Source organism: Crocodylus porosus, unplaced genomic scaffold (assembly GCF_001723895.1).
Source record: "Crocodylus porosus isolate Cpor-Errol unplaced genomic scaffold, CroPor_comp1, whole genome shotgun sequence".
In the NCBI taxonomy this organism is placed as follows: domain Eukaryota; kingdom Metazoa; phylum Chordata; order Crocodylia; family Crocodylidae; genus Crocodylus; species Crocodylus porosus.
Genome location: NW_017728943.1, coordinates 36,386,446 through 36,404,035, shown reverse-complemented (window position 1 = coordinate 36,404,035; position 17,590 = coordinate 36,386,446). Strand labels below are relative to the sequence as shown.

The window sequence follows — 17,590 nt, the reverse complement described above, 5'->3', positions numbered from 1 at the left end:
GTGATGAAAATACTTAGTGATGCTTAAAAGCAAAGATTAGAGACACATCAGCAGCCTAGACAGAGAAAAATGGATTACTTGAACCGAGACAATGGGAAACTATTGCCTGATTCAATGCTCTTCCTGATGTATCCCTGTTCTGTCTTTTATATATGACACCTTTGGCTGCTCCACAAACAATTCCAGCCTTGATATCCTTCTGCAAAGTTTTCCATCTCACTATTACCTTGGAATCCCCAAACTCTGTTGAATCGACCTGTTAATTTTCATCCTATGTCTTGATGGCAGGCTCTTCAAGAAAGGGACTGTATTTTGGTCATATGTGCATACTGTATCATGCACAATGGGACCTGGATCCTTGATTGGTGGCTTTTATACACTATTGAAATACAAGTTTATAATGATAATAAATAAATAAGCTCCCTTAGGCTCCATTACTATGGCAAAGAACAGTACAGATTCAGTCATTCAAATTCACATACACCTTACCTGGGATATTTTAAAAGACTGCAGCATTTTGTTTCCAAAGTGGTATTGAGTACTCTAGTACATTCTAAGATGTATACGTAAATCCCCCAAACTATGACAGAAATTAATGGAATCTGGTAAAAGTAAAGATGAAGAGAGAGTTCTTACAGTTGTCCCTAAACACAGTTAAACATACATTTCATCATAGAAACATTCAGAGTTGTGAACGTTGAACTAAGAATTTGAACATTCCTAGTGAATACTAATGATATGCCAGGCTACAAATAGGAAAAAGCCATTTCATTCAGTGGTTAACTGGCAGTCAGTGCAAGTGGAGTACAAGAATAAGATGCTCTTGTCAGTTTACACAGCTGAGAAGATAGGCAGCTGTATTTTTCCCAGATGGAGTTTCCAGGTGGCTTTTATAATTAACTTTTGCAGTTAGCTGCAAGTTAGCCTAAGTGGTCACAAAAGCATGGATGACTGAAATAAGCCCCAGCCTGAAAAGGAAAAATGTTCATCTGAGCTGAGATCAAAGGTTGTAATTTTAGGAAGTGTTGGAAGCACATGGACAGTGATGAATCTATTAAAACACTGAAACTGTGTGCCATGTTTGATGATGATTGATCACACATCTCCAACGCCTGGATTATATGCAGATTTCACTGATTTTTCCAAGCACTTCTTTTGCCAATTAGGGCGACTTCTCTCATGTATATGTTGAGATGTTCCCAGCTGGTTTTCATCCAGATACGAATTCTACCAGATATCACATGAGTTTGGAGACTGTTGTCTCTAGGGTCAGATGAAGAGAAGTCAAATATACGTATACTTGGGTATCATCAGCATGCGGATGAAGCAGTAGTTTAGACTCTCAGGACCGATCCCTAGTGTGAAAGTCCAAATCTGAACAGTACAGGGAGTGGGATCTGACACCCAGCACCTCATGGAATTGATCATAAAGGAGTAAGTTGTAAGCACTATGAAAACATATTTGCCATACTTAGATGATCCTTCTTGGTATGTGCTGTCCATTTCCCAGTTTCTGCCCCACTTCAGGTATACTCCTGAAAAAAAACATACCTTCGGTTTCAGTTCACTTTTATGATTCTTTCCATTCGCATGGCTCTACAATTGGGTGAAACTCTGAAGGTAAAAGAATGAGAAATACTGAACATGCCAACTAGGCTACACACAGGATATACTAACCTAGAGCATTACATCCATATGATAAGAAAGATAAAAATCTAACTGTTGATCCAAGGCTAAACTGCTGCTAAACTGCTGCTATGCCTGGGTGGGTGGGCTGGAAGGTACCTTAGAAGGTCACCTGGTCCAACTCCATCATCAAGACAGATAACATTTGTCTAGATAGGGATGATCCTAACCTATTCTTAAGACTACACAAAAAAAACCCCCCAGAAAGTTGGTTTGGCCCAGCTTTTTGTGTAATCCTAAACCAATCAGTTTTAATTGTTAAGAATTATTCTGAATAAAAGCAGTTATCAAACACTAAACAGACGGTAGTGGGTTTGATTCTGAGTTCTCTTACACATTTTTATATTTACCTGTTAGCTTTAGCAGATTGCTTCTTGATTTACGCTAGTGGAAGGGAGAAGAGCAGCAGGCCTATTCTTCAATAAATCCTTTAGCAGAATCCCTGCTATCAAATTTACATGCAGTATCTTCAGATTCATACCTTTTCCTACATCTTTTGGCTGTCACACCTACTTCTTTCAACAAATACAATGTATAGATTCATTGAAAGGAAGATAAAAGTAGCAAGGTATGCACAGCTAATGCTCATTATATGCAAAAGTTAGCTTGCCTCCACAAATTCAATGTATAGTGAATGACTCATCCAGCAGACTTGGGCTCAACCGATGACACATAAAGACTAAACTGTATTAAGGTTAATGAACTTCAGAATGATGATTTATACTAAAGTGAACGTAACACTTTATGGCAGCTAAAGCTACATTCACTCCTTTTCATTACTTTCTTGAGGACAACTCACATTAAAAAGAATCTGACACAAGGGGCTGTTGACAAGCATACAAAATGAAGCACAAATGCTACCTACTATCTGTAGCTGCACCCAGGGGACCTTGACAAAACGTGTGAATAGCCACTGCTCTTATTCAGTGTAAGTGGGAAATATAGGCTCTTTACCAAGGGGTATGGCTGAATTTCTCTATAAGATACCTTCTGCTTACACAGTGGTTAGAGTCAGGGTGGAAGCTTGTTCTGTGCCATGAAGCCCACAAAATAGACAAATATTTTAAAAGCCTTTAAAAATGTGATGATTTAAAGGAACTTAGTATGATTTAAAGGAACTAAAGACTGAATGGTTCCTGATTATGTCATCCATATTTGTGATGTAAACAAATTGTATTGTTTCTCCTGAACAAAATATTTTGTATGGCCCCTCTGGTTGTTAGAAGAAAGTGCTAAGAAATATTTGCAGTTTTGATGTTTGTATCTGAATGGTCTTTTCACCCCATTTGTGCATGTCTTATAGGTACACCCAAATGCGTTTCCTGTGAAGAGCATGTACCTTGATTTTACAGGCATATACAAAATAAAAAAGGCCATTTTGGATGTGAAGAAACCCCCTACTCATAGCAGTTTGCTTCTATACATGCTCAACAGGTAAGAAGAAAAGTTATCCTTTGCTGGTTTTACTATATTCTGCCCTTACAAGACACTCTAAGTTCCTGATATAAGTTAGTTGTTACTAAAGGAGGTCAGCATATCCCAGCTCATCCCTGTTGTAACTTCAAGAACAGAGTTAGCTCTATGTATTTTTAAGCACCAAAATACTAACAGCATCAATCTTTCAAAGAGTTAGCCAAACATCAAAGAGATGAATAGTTACCTTCAGGCAGTGATGGCCCAGCAGACTCTTGCTTACCTTTGGGCTCTCTTTTTCCTCAGTTAGGGAACCCCTAAGGCAGATACTAGGAGGAAGAGCCAACACTTGAAGAAGTCCTCTGGCTATGATCTTGCACTCTCTAAACAAGTGACATTATTAACATGCCTTGTAGAAGGAGGACTCTGGCACTTTCATTTCTTATTTGAATTCATTTCCAAATATGATTATTTATGACCTTTATTTAAAGTCACATTATACAATGCTTGTTCTCTAGTCTTGGCTAGGAATATACCAGAAGCTAAAGGAAGAATCCAAGTTTCTTCCGGGGGGGGGGGGAGGAAACAACTAAATTAGGAAATGCCTTTAGACAGATAAATGAAGATTTCAAGTCAACTGCAATTAATGAGCAATGAGGTTCCATGTGAAAGAAAGGTCCTTCATGAAACTTAAAAAAGCTTTAAGCATGTAGTATCCAGCAAGTGGGCCCCTAGCTCTACTTTGTCTAGCAATGCTGGCTCCAAGAAGGAAATGAAATGACAAAGAAAGCACAAATTGAAACATTAAGACGCACCACACTTCAAACAGCTTGTGACTGTCACATATGTGAGCATGGGCTTCCTAGGGAATTAGCCACTTTTGGTCTGTGTATGTTTCTTTAAATCCTGTCCACCTTCGAATCACTTTGCAAGGATATGGATAGACTCCCCCACAAACCATACAATTGCCCTAAAACATTCATGAAAAGTCATTAAAAAACAAACCCACAAAACCAAGCAATGGTAGTTATTGCATTAATAGCATGAATACCCTTGTTGAAATACTTTTCTAGGCAAGTTCTCCCCTCCTCACACTACACCAGCTGTCTTTCAGGCTGTTTCCTGCAGCCTCCCAACGGGAAAAATGTGGGGCTATTATAAAATTGGCTTTAGAATTCTCTAAAAACCTCAGAGTCCCATGTAATAGCAAGAAGACTTCCAAGTATCTTTCTGCAATGTTTCCTGCCATTCACTTAGGAAAATAATCGGCTTCTTATTCAAGGAAAGATATTTTTTAAAAGAAAAAAATCTCCCCAGAATTCTGCCTGTTCTTTTATATACCTGTTGTTGATAAAAATCAAGCCTTTTAAGAAGCTAAGAATTAAGCTGCACATGTAGAAATACAGGAATATCAATATCAAACAGACCAATGGTTTCTCTAATTCAGAATTCTGTCTTCAATAAGATGCTTGAGAGGAAGGTACAAGAAACCTTACAGTAGGCAAGAAATTAGCTAATTTACCCCAGTCTGAACAGTTATAAGTTTACATTGTAGGAGTTTACACTGTAGGTTTATGTTATGCCCCCTTTTTGTAGCCTTTGTACAACAGTCTATATTTAGCATTAACTTTGGATAGCCCTGTTTGAATTTTGATGAGTTTTTCAATTGCTATTCTGGAGAAATGACTTCTATATCAAACATTCCCCTCATCAAGTCTGTTTACTGAATGTCCTTCTACTCTTGTGCTATGAAACAGAGAGAATAGATCCTTCTGATCTACCTTCCCCATACCACACACTCATTTTGTGCATCTCTATCAGGTCTTACCTTTTTCTGAAAAAAAAACCCAATTTCGTTCTTTTCAGCCTCAGAATATTTCCATGCCTCTAATCAATCTTGTCATCCTTCTCCAAAGCCCTTTTATTTATGCAATGCACTTGGCTGAGTTGGAGTTACATGTGTGTATGCACCACTAATTTATATACTTTTTATGTTATTCTCAATCGTATTTCATATGCCCTAGCATTATCGGGGTTCTTTCTTGACTGCAGCTGTAGTGTGGCATGGGTTCTCATTTGAACAGTGAGAACCCACTCTTTTTCTTTTTCCAAATTTCCAATGCCCAACTTGACACAAATGAAAAGGACCTGATTTTCAAAGTGCAGGTGTTCAGACTTTCTAAAAAGTGGCCAGAGCAGGTAGTCTCCAGATAGCATCAGTAAAGGGTAGAGGGCAGGAGTCAGAAGGCAGAACAGAAGATCAGGCATAGAAAAAGGATCAGAGTGGCATTTGGGGAGGGTGCAGGGCTTTGTGGCATGTCTGCCAAAAAGGTTGCCTCCCACTGACCTAAAGAATATAACTGGTCAGAATACAAAAGCATTTGCAAACATTTGTTTAAGTCTCAAACTGCTGTTTACAGTATGATGAAGTGTTCTACTGGGTAAGGATGGGAGTGCTCAATTCTTATAGGATCAAGCCATAGAAAGGTACAGAAGAAACAGAATAACCCAGTGAGGAAAGTCATATATTATTAGGAGTCATGGAAAAGTCATGATTTGAAAAGGTATTTGAATCTAAGGACCTGTTTTAGAGAGAATACTAATAAATGGGGCCACGATGGAGCTATATTGGGCAATGGAAGATATAAAAATAAGTCAATTGGTTATTCTTGTTGCTACTATGGGAGCAGAACTTCAGCCTATATACATTTTTCATATAACACAAGAACACAAGAATACCCAATGACATCAAATGGGAATGATTTAAACTAATAAAAAGGAACTACTTCTCTGTACCATATATAAATTAACCTGTGCTACTCATTACTGGAATACATTAATAAGGCAAAGTATCTAGAAGGTCTCAAACAAAGATATTATGTAAAATGGAATAGCATAAACCATACAAGGCAGGGCATAATCCAAATTCAGCCAGGCCAGAGTTAAGCAACTCAGCTGTGGGCTACTGAAGAATTTATGAGCATTTCAACTCTTCCTCCAGAATGCTGGTTACAGAGTACTGGGACAGGCAACATTACAATCAGCATTTTCAGAAGTGGTCCAGTTTAGAATGAGTCTATTTTGGGGTATCTTATATGAGATGCTGTATACTGGATGTTTTTGTAGAGGTTCTAGATACCTGTTTTTTCCTACTGACTTCCACCAGAGTCACTGGTGCTTAGCACCTCCATATAGCAGTCACAGCGTTGGTCACTACAAACTAGCCATGACTTTGAGAACACTGGCCTGAACCAGAAGAAGGGATGAAAAGACAATCATTCAACTAGAAGCCCTCCATTTCTCTTCACTTAGAAACTTAAAATGCAGAGATAACTATAGCTGAGGGATATTTAATGGGAATCTTGCACAGTTCATTTTTAGGATATATAAAAAATCTGACGTTCTGTAAAATTTATAGCTTCCTTGCCCCCCAAAAGAAAAAAAATCTCATGGTAGAACATATAAATTTTTCTGAGACTCTAAAAGGTGTCATAAAATCTCCCTGCTAGAGACACTGTAGGTGTTACAGAACCACATACTGTAATGCAGATTTGCAATAATTTCATCTTTGGTTCAAAACTATATGCAGACACTGGGTTCTAATGTTGAAATGCTCTAGGCAAGAAGCATATAATGCCCAACACAACAAAATGCTGTTGGATCTCATTTGAAATATAATCTAAACAAACACAAATGGCGGGACATATGCAAAGAGTCTTAATATTTCAACACCTACATTTCTTTATGTGTCCACGTTATTAGAAAGGTGGTTGCAAAGGATTATTTCTTTACCAAGTTCACATGGAGTTGTTTGCTCAGTTTAATAATAGTCTATCTTGTTCAGCCTGAACAAACTGGTCCCTGTGGAAAAAAAAAAGGCAGTAATAAATCAATAGCCCAGATGTAATCTTAGGTGTCTAGAATGCAGAGAGGGATTTTGGAGCATAATGGCACTAGTTGTCTATTGTCATTCAGACATGAGCTGCATCAGAAAAGGGCTTGTGGGAACCTGATAAGAGTTGGTCAAAAGTGGGCTATAAATCAAATACAGGCAGTATTCTGCTGATTTCACACACACGCTCACTGGGGGGAAAAAAAAGTGATAGATCTGCAATTTACTGCTTATCACATCTGCTAGAAGTTTCATAATACAAAAGGCTGACCTTGAATGAATAAACACCCTAGTTGACTACCTGTTTCTGCTTAGAAAATATGGCACTCTGCTCACCTAGAGCTGGAAACACAGCTATGAGAATGATGTTACATCTTCAAGTTTAACAAGCTTCCTTCTGTTGTTAGCAGTTGAGTAGTTGTCACTTTAGTTACTAGTAGCCACTTTAACATCAAGTGTATAGTGTTTATTGAAAGGAACTAGATGCTTATTCAAAGGAACTAATGACTTAAGGAGCTAAATAGCTAAATAGCTCACCCAGCCACTAGAAGTATGAAAAAAGCGGGAGGCTCAGGTACTTTTGTTATTTTCTTTCATATAAATGACCTGCTCCCTTTTAAAAGGAAAATGGAAACACTACTATGATGATACATTAAGTAGAGAAGTTCAAGCACAATATATTGATTTAGATTGTGGTTCTGAACTCGCTCAAATTCAGGAGCTAGCAAAACTGTAAGCTTAGTTTTGCCCTGCAAAACTGTAGGCTGACTTTGGCCCTTCATATTAGCCATTTGACAATTTAAATATGAATTGAGATTCAGACTTCAAAGTTCAGGCTAATCTGATCTCTCTCTTCATTAACCAGAAAGAATTATACTTTATAATCTCTTTTTAATTTTTATAATGAAGTAAACTTTATAATCTCCTCTTATTAAAATTAGGGATGAGGCCAAACTAGACTAAAAGCATCCTAATCTTCTTTTCCTTCCTTCTATCTATAAAAATGTATGGTGTGGCTAATGAAGTCATGCAATGCCCCACTGCCCCGCCCCCCCAGGTTTTGCCTATGTCCACATGAAACTCATTTTATTTTCCACTTACTGAAATTGTGGAACACATTTTCTGCTCAATAAAAAAAGATTTCATTTTTCAAAACAAAAAAAAACATCTTTTCAAACCAGTTGCGATCATTTTTTTAGTTACTACACACACAAGTACTAAACCTCATGTTTCCAGTCTCACCTTCCTCAGAGCTTGCTTGACAGGATGTTTAAAGCTCAATTAAGCCACTGTGCATTGATCAAGTTGGAGGGAACTGAATTTAGATGTTACAGGAAACATCCTAATAACCAAAGTTGGAATGCTTATCACTTAGCAACTCCCGTGAGGCCTGCAAATACTAGCCCACATGAGACAAATCCATTCTCCACCCCAACATCATACAAGAGGATAGAGACTGTGATTAAAAGAAAAAAATAATAAGTTAACAGCTTCCTATGGATCCCTCAGTGTCTTGTCTTATCTGCATCTGTCTTTTAGATTGTCAGTCCCTTAGGGCAAGGGTTGTCTTTACATTTGACTTCTCCAACAGCACTGAGCATATTAGGTACTTAGGAAATAATAACTAGGGAATACATGATGGTCTGGCAATGCATGACTGTTTAGTGGCCCAAGTGTGTCCTGTCTGTATTACTTGTAAGTACATCAGCCTTGTGTGAATTATTGACGGTTGTAACAAACTGCTGTTTACCTGAAAGAGTCTATAGCTGCTCTTCTGGCTATAGGGTTCAAAGGGTCATTGCAGTGGTGGATATGGGGAAAGGAAAAGAGACAGAGATAATTGCGGGGCTAGAACATGCATTCACTCAGAGACCACATGAGGGAATTGCATCAACATATCAGTATGGAGTCCTGTTGCAAGTGAAGGTCTCCAGCTTATAAACAGGACTAACCTGGAAGCATCACACCATGTCTTCTTTGGCAGTGAAACTCTGCTCCAGTGCAAAGGGCTTTGCCGGCATAAGGCATAAAACAGACATAGGCTTTTCACCTCCCTAATCAGCTGTAGTGAATCTGATACATTATCTCAGCTGCTAGCAAGAACAGAAACAGAGAGAGGAGAGAGAAAAAAATATGAACTGCTGTTTAAAAATAATTCCTTAACAATTCTACTTCAAAGTTATAACAACAACAGCAGCTAAAATGCTTAGTGAAACACAAGTTCTCCACACATTTGCTGGTCCCCTTGCGGTTGCACCATATACTGTAGGGCAGGAGAGGACAATGACTGTCAATCTACTTTGACCGTTTTAACATGGAACACAAGTTACAAACGCCTTTCAAAATTTATGTCCCAGGGGAAGAGCCATTAATTGGGATTTTCAGCTTCCTGTTCAACCAAAATTAAAAGACAAAATATTGAATATAGGACCCTTTGATTTAAACACATGTAAACAAGTAATAGAGTGTATATCTTTAGACTTCTCCGAAGAGAAAAGGCATAAATATCTGAGCTTGGTTTTACAAACCAAACCTGCTCTACTTATAGGCCAAATCAATTAAATCCTTTCACACATGTTCTGTATACCATGGTTAGCCAGAAGGAAGAGAGACTTTTTTTAAAAAGCAAAAAAAGACTGAAAACCACAACATTTCAGTTATAGTAGAGTGCCTTCTTTTCTTGCATCTGTTAGCTAGTGTTTGGTTTCATGCTCTGTGTGCGCATATGTAAGGGCTATTTTATATTGCAAGTTTGCTCACTTCTCGTACAAAGATTACCCTTTTGATGTTAAATCACTCTTAAATCACTTGTGAACAGTCCATGGCAACCCCAGATCTACTTTAACAGGAAGAGGAGGAGGAAGGGGAGATTGACCAGACTGACTGTGGAAATGCTAAAAATCACATGTCATTCTATTCTATGAACTTCCTTAAGGAACATGAGAGAGAGATAACAGATTTTCATTGCAAATAGTTTGCAGAATTCAGGTCACTTAAAAAAAAAAAGGAACATTGGTTTAGGGATGGACTTTTAGACCACCAGGCAAAGATCCAGATTCAAAAAAGGATTGGACAATTTTTTGGTGGAAACTATCAGTAACTATTGAGCACAGAAATTCGGATACAGCCTCTGAATCAGAATTTCCTGGACCTTATATGCCAGAAGCTGCAAGTAGGAGAGGAACAGTGGAGAAAACCCTGATCATACCCTGCTCACTCTCCTTTTTAGCATCTACTCTTTGACACGGTATGACACAGGATGCTGGGCAAGATAGACCTGTAGTCTGACCCACTTAATGGCAGTTCTTATGCTCTTAAGTCTCTCTGTTTGAGGATAACTGTTTATGCAAGAATCCCCAAAATAACCACTTCAAGTTCTCGCCCACAACTACAAGGAAGAAAATCCAAAATACTAAGAAAACTTTATAGCATGCCACAACCCTGTTGATACTCTGCCACAGCAATAACAAAGTAGTTACTTAGTGTATACTTAGACAATCATTAGAAAAGAACCTTGTTCCATATTACTGAGAAAGGCAAAATCCCCCTGACTATGCTAATATGTCACAGTGAAAAAATTCCTTCTTGACCCTAAATCTGGAAAATGGTATGGACCTGAGTGGATGAGCAAGACCCTCTAAGTTTGGGTTTCTAGTAGGGGTGTGCAAAGTGCCCTATTCGATTTGGATTTGGATTTGGCCTGAATCAGGGACAGTGATTGGATTTGTTGATTCGGATCACTGTCCCTGATTCGATTCACCCGAATCCAAATCTGAAGATTCGATACTGATTCAATCAGCGATTCGGACATAGACACAGCTTTAAAAGTTTTTTCTACATGCCTCGAGATACCAGTGTGTCTCATGAATGCTGTGATGCTGGGGTGCATGGAGCATCCCACAGGAATGTGGGTGAGGGGCCGTCCACATGCTCAGCGGTGAACCCGGAAGTGGAGCAGAAGTACTTCTGGTCCACTTCCAGGTCCACTGGGGAGCACGCAGGGGGGCCTCCCACACCACCCTGGTTCAGCAATCAGCCACAGAGGGGCCCTAGGTGCCCCCCCCGACCCAGAAGGTACCAGTCACTGAGCCAGGGAGGTGCAGGGGAGCCCCCCAGCATGCTCCCCAGTGGACTTGAAAGTGGACCAGAAGTGCTTCTGGTCCTCTTCTGGATCTGCTGCGAAGCGCGCTGGAGAACCCCCCATACTTCTGTGGGATGCTCCATGCACCCCACCATTGCAGTGTTCACGAGCTCCTGGTATGTAGAGGTATGTAGAAAAGACATTTAAAGCCATGTCTATGTCCAAATCGCCAAATCTTTCCAAATCTCTCCAAATCAATTCAGAAGGTTCTAATTCGATTTGGAGAGATTAAAGTGTTCTCTGATTTGATTTGGTGATTCGGCCACCAAATCAGGCGGAATCGAATTAGGAACCAAAGCTGCACACAGCCCTAGTTTCTAGTAGTAGAAGAAACATCAGAGTATCCCATCAAAACACTGGCAGCCTTAACTGGGGCCTATGCCCCAATGCATGAGGGAAAGGCAAGGAAAAAATACAAACAACCATGTCCCTCTGCATGTTTCCCCTCCTGTTCCTTACCACTCTTGGTACTCACAAGGATATTACATCTAAGCCTACTTCTCTAAAGTAGCTTCTTCTCCACAGTTTGTTCTGCTATCCCCCTCCCACCCACTCCCCTTCTTTTCAACTAGCTCCAGTCAGACTATTTAAGATAGCTCAGGTATGATCCAACTTGCCCTCTTTCTAGATATTATCTTCAAAACACTTTTACAGAGAAAAATCATAGGAAATAATCCCTTTGATTAGCTTCTGCTTGAAGGACCTCATCTATTTTCAGAGATTTATAAAGCATAGTGGCCATCTTGAGCAAAAAACAGTTCGTTTCCATATACATTTAAGGTATGCAAATTAATACGGATTCCAGAATCCAGTCTCCCCTGCAGTGGATGGCAAAGGCTTTTAATCCTAACATTACTACAGAGCAGATCATTACTCTAACCATCCAGAGACCAAGATAAGTTACATCTTGTTGATACAATGCTAGAAGCTCTTCCAGCTTCCTTAGAATAAGCTGTTAAATGCTTCTGATGAGCAGACACATTGACACATTTTTATAAGACAACATAGTGGTTGACTTGTTCAATCCAAAAATAAAATAAAATAAAAGAACATGATTGCCTTCACCACTTGGCAGATTGTACCAGATTAAAAAAAATCTAGAAACCATATGGAGGAAATGCAGATTAATCTGTTTAGGAAACTCGCATTATATGTACGTGCATATTAGAAAAGAGGTGAATTAGAAACACTGCGCTGCTGAAACAGCTGATGTATGTTGTTACAGTCACACACACTTGGGGTCTGATGGGAATATATCCTCTCCTAACCCTGAGCCAAATAACTGTGTACTACCTTTAGCCTGCGTATTCTATACACAGTGGAAAGATGTCATATCTGAAATCTAACAGATCCACCTTTGGGCTTTGAAACTAATCCACACTCTTCTCCCACCCACAAGGAAGTAGAAGCTCTCCCACAAACACCAGTGGGCTTTGGCTCAGGAAGTTTGTATGTTGTCATTGGCAGCAATATTAATAGAGAAAGGAGGAAGAGGGGGATATGCTTGTTCTCTACCAGACTGATTGTGAAACACAGAGCTGCTGATTTGGGTGCCAAATGGGATGAAGAAGCAGCTCTTCTTGGAGAAAAACGGGGACAATCTGAGCTTTGTGTGAGTCATTCTCTCTTCCCTTTTAACACTGATGTCTATTGGACACACATGGATAAACACAAGGGAAGAAAGGGGAGGGGGAGAGAGACACACACAGAGAGAGAGAGAGAGAGAGAGAGAGAGAGAATGTGCACCACTGGGCAAATATTTCATCTCAAAATGTTTCATCAGTGAACTCATCCCTTCTTCCTCCTCGCTGCTAACAGATGGCACTTCCTCATATTGAAGATTGTTTGAGACATGTGGGGATGGAGTGGCCACAGAAATTTTAAAATGATTTTCTGTTTGGCAATAGCACAGACCTTTTATTTCCAGAATATTTCAGATTTTTGCTGCTTACAGAATTATTATTTTTAATTTCTGATTTTATCAAATCCCAACTACTGAGTAAAGTGGGCAATTAATTGTAGGTTAAGCAGTTTACCATGTAAAACACTGAATACACATACACGCGTGCACAGTTTTCCATTGGCAACTTAAAAAAAATGGAATATTATGATAATATGACAATAGTTTCACAGAAGAAATGTTTATGTAAAACAGATGAATTTTAGTGACACTCTTAAGTTAAAAGAATTGTCACAGCTTATGACTGAGACACAAAACCTAAAGCCTGATCCCTTGTGTTTGTGAGCATCTGTTTAATCCTACTCACAAAAACAAGAGAAGTAGCACTAGTTGTCCTGGTTGGTCACATTTTAGCTCTGGAAGGCACATTCTGACTACCTAACTCCCTCCCATCACATCAAAAAAGGCACAGAGTGTTTTTTCACTTCTCTCATGTTGCGAGTTGACAAGGAGATGTGCATTGATGAAGCCAAGCCCGCACAGTGATCTAATGTCGTCAAAATGGCTCTGCTTGGGAGCTCATTGCAAGTTTGGGGATTTAAACTGCTCTATACTTTCTGTTGGTAGAGTCAGCCAGCTACTGGAGGTAGATCACTTTTATTTAACTGCCATGGCTACAGCAAGATCTGTTTCACTTATACGTCCAGGTAGGAAAGAATTAAAAGGTTTGCTTTTACTGGCTTTATCCTGCGCACCAAATGAAGGACAAATATCTCATTTTATCATTAATGATTGCATCACAACATACACATATGCAAGGGGCAGAGTTACGGGTGCACAGGCAGCACCAGCTCCAGACATTGAGAAATAATGAGATAGTCATGAGAATGTCTTAAAAACCACGGGATCATTAACAAATAGTAAAACTTTGAACTCTTATCTGCCCACTGGTTTGAATGCTTAGTGCGTGTTTGGGTCACATGATCAAGCTTTTCATCAAAACTATTAGAGCCAGAAACTTATTTATTTTAAGTGAAAGGTAAGCTTTGCATAAAACAACATGGCTCTGAGGAAGGGTCTTTCAGAAAAAACATCAAATATCATTAGATGTGTGATTTAGTCGTGGGGATTAGCAGCACAGTAGTTCAAAAATCCTAATTTGGACATTTTCTGTCTTTCAGTTGCTTGCCTCTTCCAACCTTAATGACATCATGCTTCTAGTATAGATATTTTGTGTATAATTTATATGCAAAAAGTGCTCCCCTATGTCTGTTAAAAAATGACCGTAGTGCAATAGGCCAACAGAGTACACAAGGCTATCACCATACCAAACCAGCTTATTATACTTATGGAAAAGAAGGATGTATTATATGATACCCTGGCTCCCAACACCATTACTGATCTCAGGCAACCGCAGTCTCAATCAGTGCAAAATATTATTATTACTACTATTATTATTGTGATAGCATAAATAGACCTAACAGCAGGAAGGTATGTTGAGGGGCTCAGCAGCGAGAGCTTTTCAAAGTTCTATTGTGGACTTCCAGAAATAAAGAGCACACAGAATGGTTTTCCTTCAGCAGCAGCCTGTGCTTCCCCCATGTAAACCATTTCACAGCTTGTCTCATTATAGCATTTGTAAAAACACTGTCTGAAAGCAGTGGTGCATAAATGAATTATTTAAGTTTTGCAGCAAATCGCCCTGATCTTGTGTGCAGCTCCTTAATGCACTCTAAGTGAGCCCTAGGAGGCAAATCATAGCAGACAAGGGGTGTAATGTAAACCAAGTTTTATTAGCCACGAAAAGCCATGCTATAACATTTATTAAGTATCAAAGACGGTGCATTTAAATAAGTTTGATTTGGTGAATAATAGCCAACATTGCATCTATCTTCCCTAGTTCTTAGTGCTTTCCTTTCAAAAACATTTATTTTCTTGTCAGTTTGGTTAATCTAATGGACTCACATTTTTAGCAAATGGTGATTTTCAACAAATTACCATGTGTCACAAACAGTCTGCTGCTCTCTAGCTTTAATAGTTTACAGAAAAGTGAAAGTGCATTAGTGTTATCATTTGCTTCTTATCAGTACTAGCTCCAGGGTCTCTGGTGCCCTAGGCAAACTGGAAAACATACACCTCCTAGATCCCACTAGCACTCACTCAGTCAATGGGCACAAAACATTTTGTTGCCCCTAATATTTTGCTACCTCAGGCGACTGTTCCTTGTGCTGATATGACAGAGGAGGTTGTTCAAACTAAAACGATGTATAGTTATATTTTCAATATTTTGGGAAATTAAAATACAGACAAGCATGGTTTTTGTTTATGCCACACCTTTTTCTGACTCCATTAACTATATTTGAGAAAGGACCTACTGCTGTACTACATTTCACACACATGATACAAACCATCTTGTATATTTGGCCAAGGAGATAATTCCCAGTCCAGACAGACAATAACACTAAAAGAAAGAAAAAAACAAATATACTAAAGTACTCAATGGGCAGACACTTGCTGATAAATATTTAATGGATTTGATAACACAAGTTGAATATTTGTAAAATGTAGCCAGTTTGTTCTTTGTCTCTCTATCTCCCAAGCTACCACGAATGATCGGTCATAAAAAATGGTAATGTACTTGTATATCTTTCACTTCAGAGCTGTTTAAAAATAATAAAGGAAAGCTAGGTAAGGTAAGCAACAAACAAGCCCACTTTCTGCCAATTTTGTAGGGGGTGGAGAAGTGTTTCTTGTCAAGAAGAGGTGCCAGTTGCTTTCTTGTCTCTATGCAGGAAAGTGAGCCTTACTGAATCTGATGGCTTTATAGGAATGAGGACTTTTTTGTTCCTCCTTGAAAAGGTATGGAACAAAAGCAAACCTCCACTTTGTTTAACATTGTTGGTATTTCACTTTCCCAGAAATAATGTTTTTGAAAACATTTTTGGACAATGGCTAACATTTTGTGTCTGGTCATCCAAAAACTGACAATCAAAGCATGGTAACAGTCTAAAAAAACATACATTGAGAATTGATGGAAACTTAGTATGCCTTTCAGGAAATGGATCCTACATGCTTCTTATTGTCCCAGTGAAATATGGCAATGATTGGACAGCTTGAGAAGGGAGGTACACAGAGCAGCATTTTGCAAGAGTAAAAGAATTGGTCTTCTGACCCAACACACTTCCGAGTTATGGATCTGTTGTCTTATCTCTCTCTCTCTTAGGGAGGTTGAGAAGCTCTTGCAAACTACTGGGTTCCCAAGCTGGAATTCCAGATAAAGGTTAGGTGGTTAGGACTAGGTTCTACTAACCCTTCTTACCTTGAAAGGAGCAAGTAATTTCCCTGACTGCACTGGTGATATTCATGGACTAAGGTAACAATTGTCATGAGCAAGAGGAGCAGAATCTAGCCTTTATTCTTCTGAAGCATGAATTTCTCCTCCTTCTTTCCCCTTTAGCAAAACCTTATTGGAAGCATGATTATATCCTATATGGGTTCTTATACTGGGCTTATTTTCATTAAATAGCACATTAAGCAACATTACTAAAATGTGTCAGATATTGATTATTCTCTTGTCACCTCCCTACAGGAGGAGAAGCTCCCTCGCAGCATTCAGGAAGATGGGAATAGATGTCTGCTCTCCCTCTGTTGAGAGCACCAGTGCCACTAAACTGACTGAATTTCAGTATCTTGCCTTGAATCTTGATGCAGTTTAGAAGAGACTGTTTGGACCAGAAAGGAGAAGAGAAAGAAAGCATGCATAAGATGACATGGGAAGAGAAGCTTGTGGTAATAAAGCCTAAGGCTGTTCTTCAGAGCTTCCAGCTTTACGTTAGGTGTAGTCATAAAGCTAAACCTAGTCCCCTTGGACCATGCATAGTGACTACATCGATGTGGATGCATTACATGAATATCAATAAAAATGTATTTGGTGCTGCAACTGAGTGAGCCCATATTCAGTAGAGCCCATAATGGCAATGACAGCAGGAATGTATAACAGACATACAGGGACAGCAGCAATTGCGGGAAAACTGAAAAAATGTGTCCTGGCCTCCTACTAAGATCTTCTTCATCTGTTTTGATTTTTAGACAAGGCCTCCATGAAAGTGATTTGCTAAATAAATCATATGGACAGTAGACATTTTTCTTTCTTCCCCCCCGTCCCCCAACAAAAAAATTTGCTTTTTTCTAAGGGAAATTTTTCAACAAACTTCTGTCTTTTTTTATTTTAAAATAAAAAACTGAATTTTTAAAAATTATTTTTCAATTAAAATGGAAATTTCTACAGAAAAAGTACAATTATTGCAGAAGCTAGATTTTTTTTCCAGAAAATGCTATGTTCATATGAATTATATTAGGGATAATTAAGTGGTAACAGATACATAAGTAAAAGTTTAATAAATTGACAGCAGAGACAATCAGATAATAGCAACAGAGAACCTGTCCTTTCCTACAGTAGGATGCAACAGATGTTTCAAAGGAACACAGTCCAAATATGTAAATATATAGTTAAAACAATGGGAAAATATGATGTCATTTATACCCATCCATGAAAATT

At 38.8% G+C, this 17,590-nt stretch overlaps 1 long non-coding RNA gene across 2 annotated transcripts in view; it reads right to left on the bottom strand.

Annotated features, from left to right (window-relative positions):
* Positions 1–220: 220 nt before the first annotated feature.
* Positions 221–17,590, bottom strand: part of LOC109319175 — a 33,981-nt gene continuing 16,611 nt past the window's right edge. The window contains exons 1-3 of one of the 2 annotated variants that reach the window (XR_002103394.1): positions 8,944–9,063; positions 6,836–6,960; positions 221–1,535 (exon numbers count right to left, since the gene is read on the bottom strand). This is a non-coding gene — a long non-coding RNA (uncharacterized LOC109319175). Of the gene's footprint in view, positions 1,536–6,835; positions 6,961–8,943; positions 9,064–17,590 lie in introns of those variants that run through there. The other variant, XR_002103395.1, reaches the window with a different exon arrangement.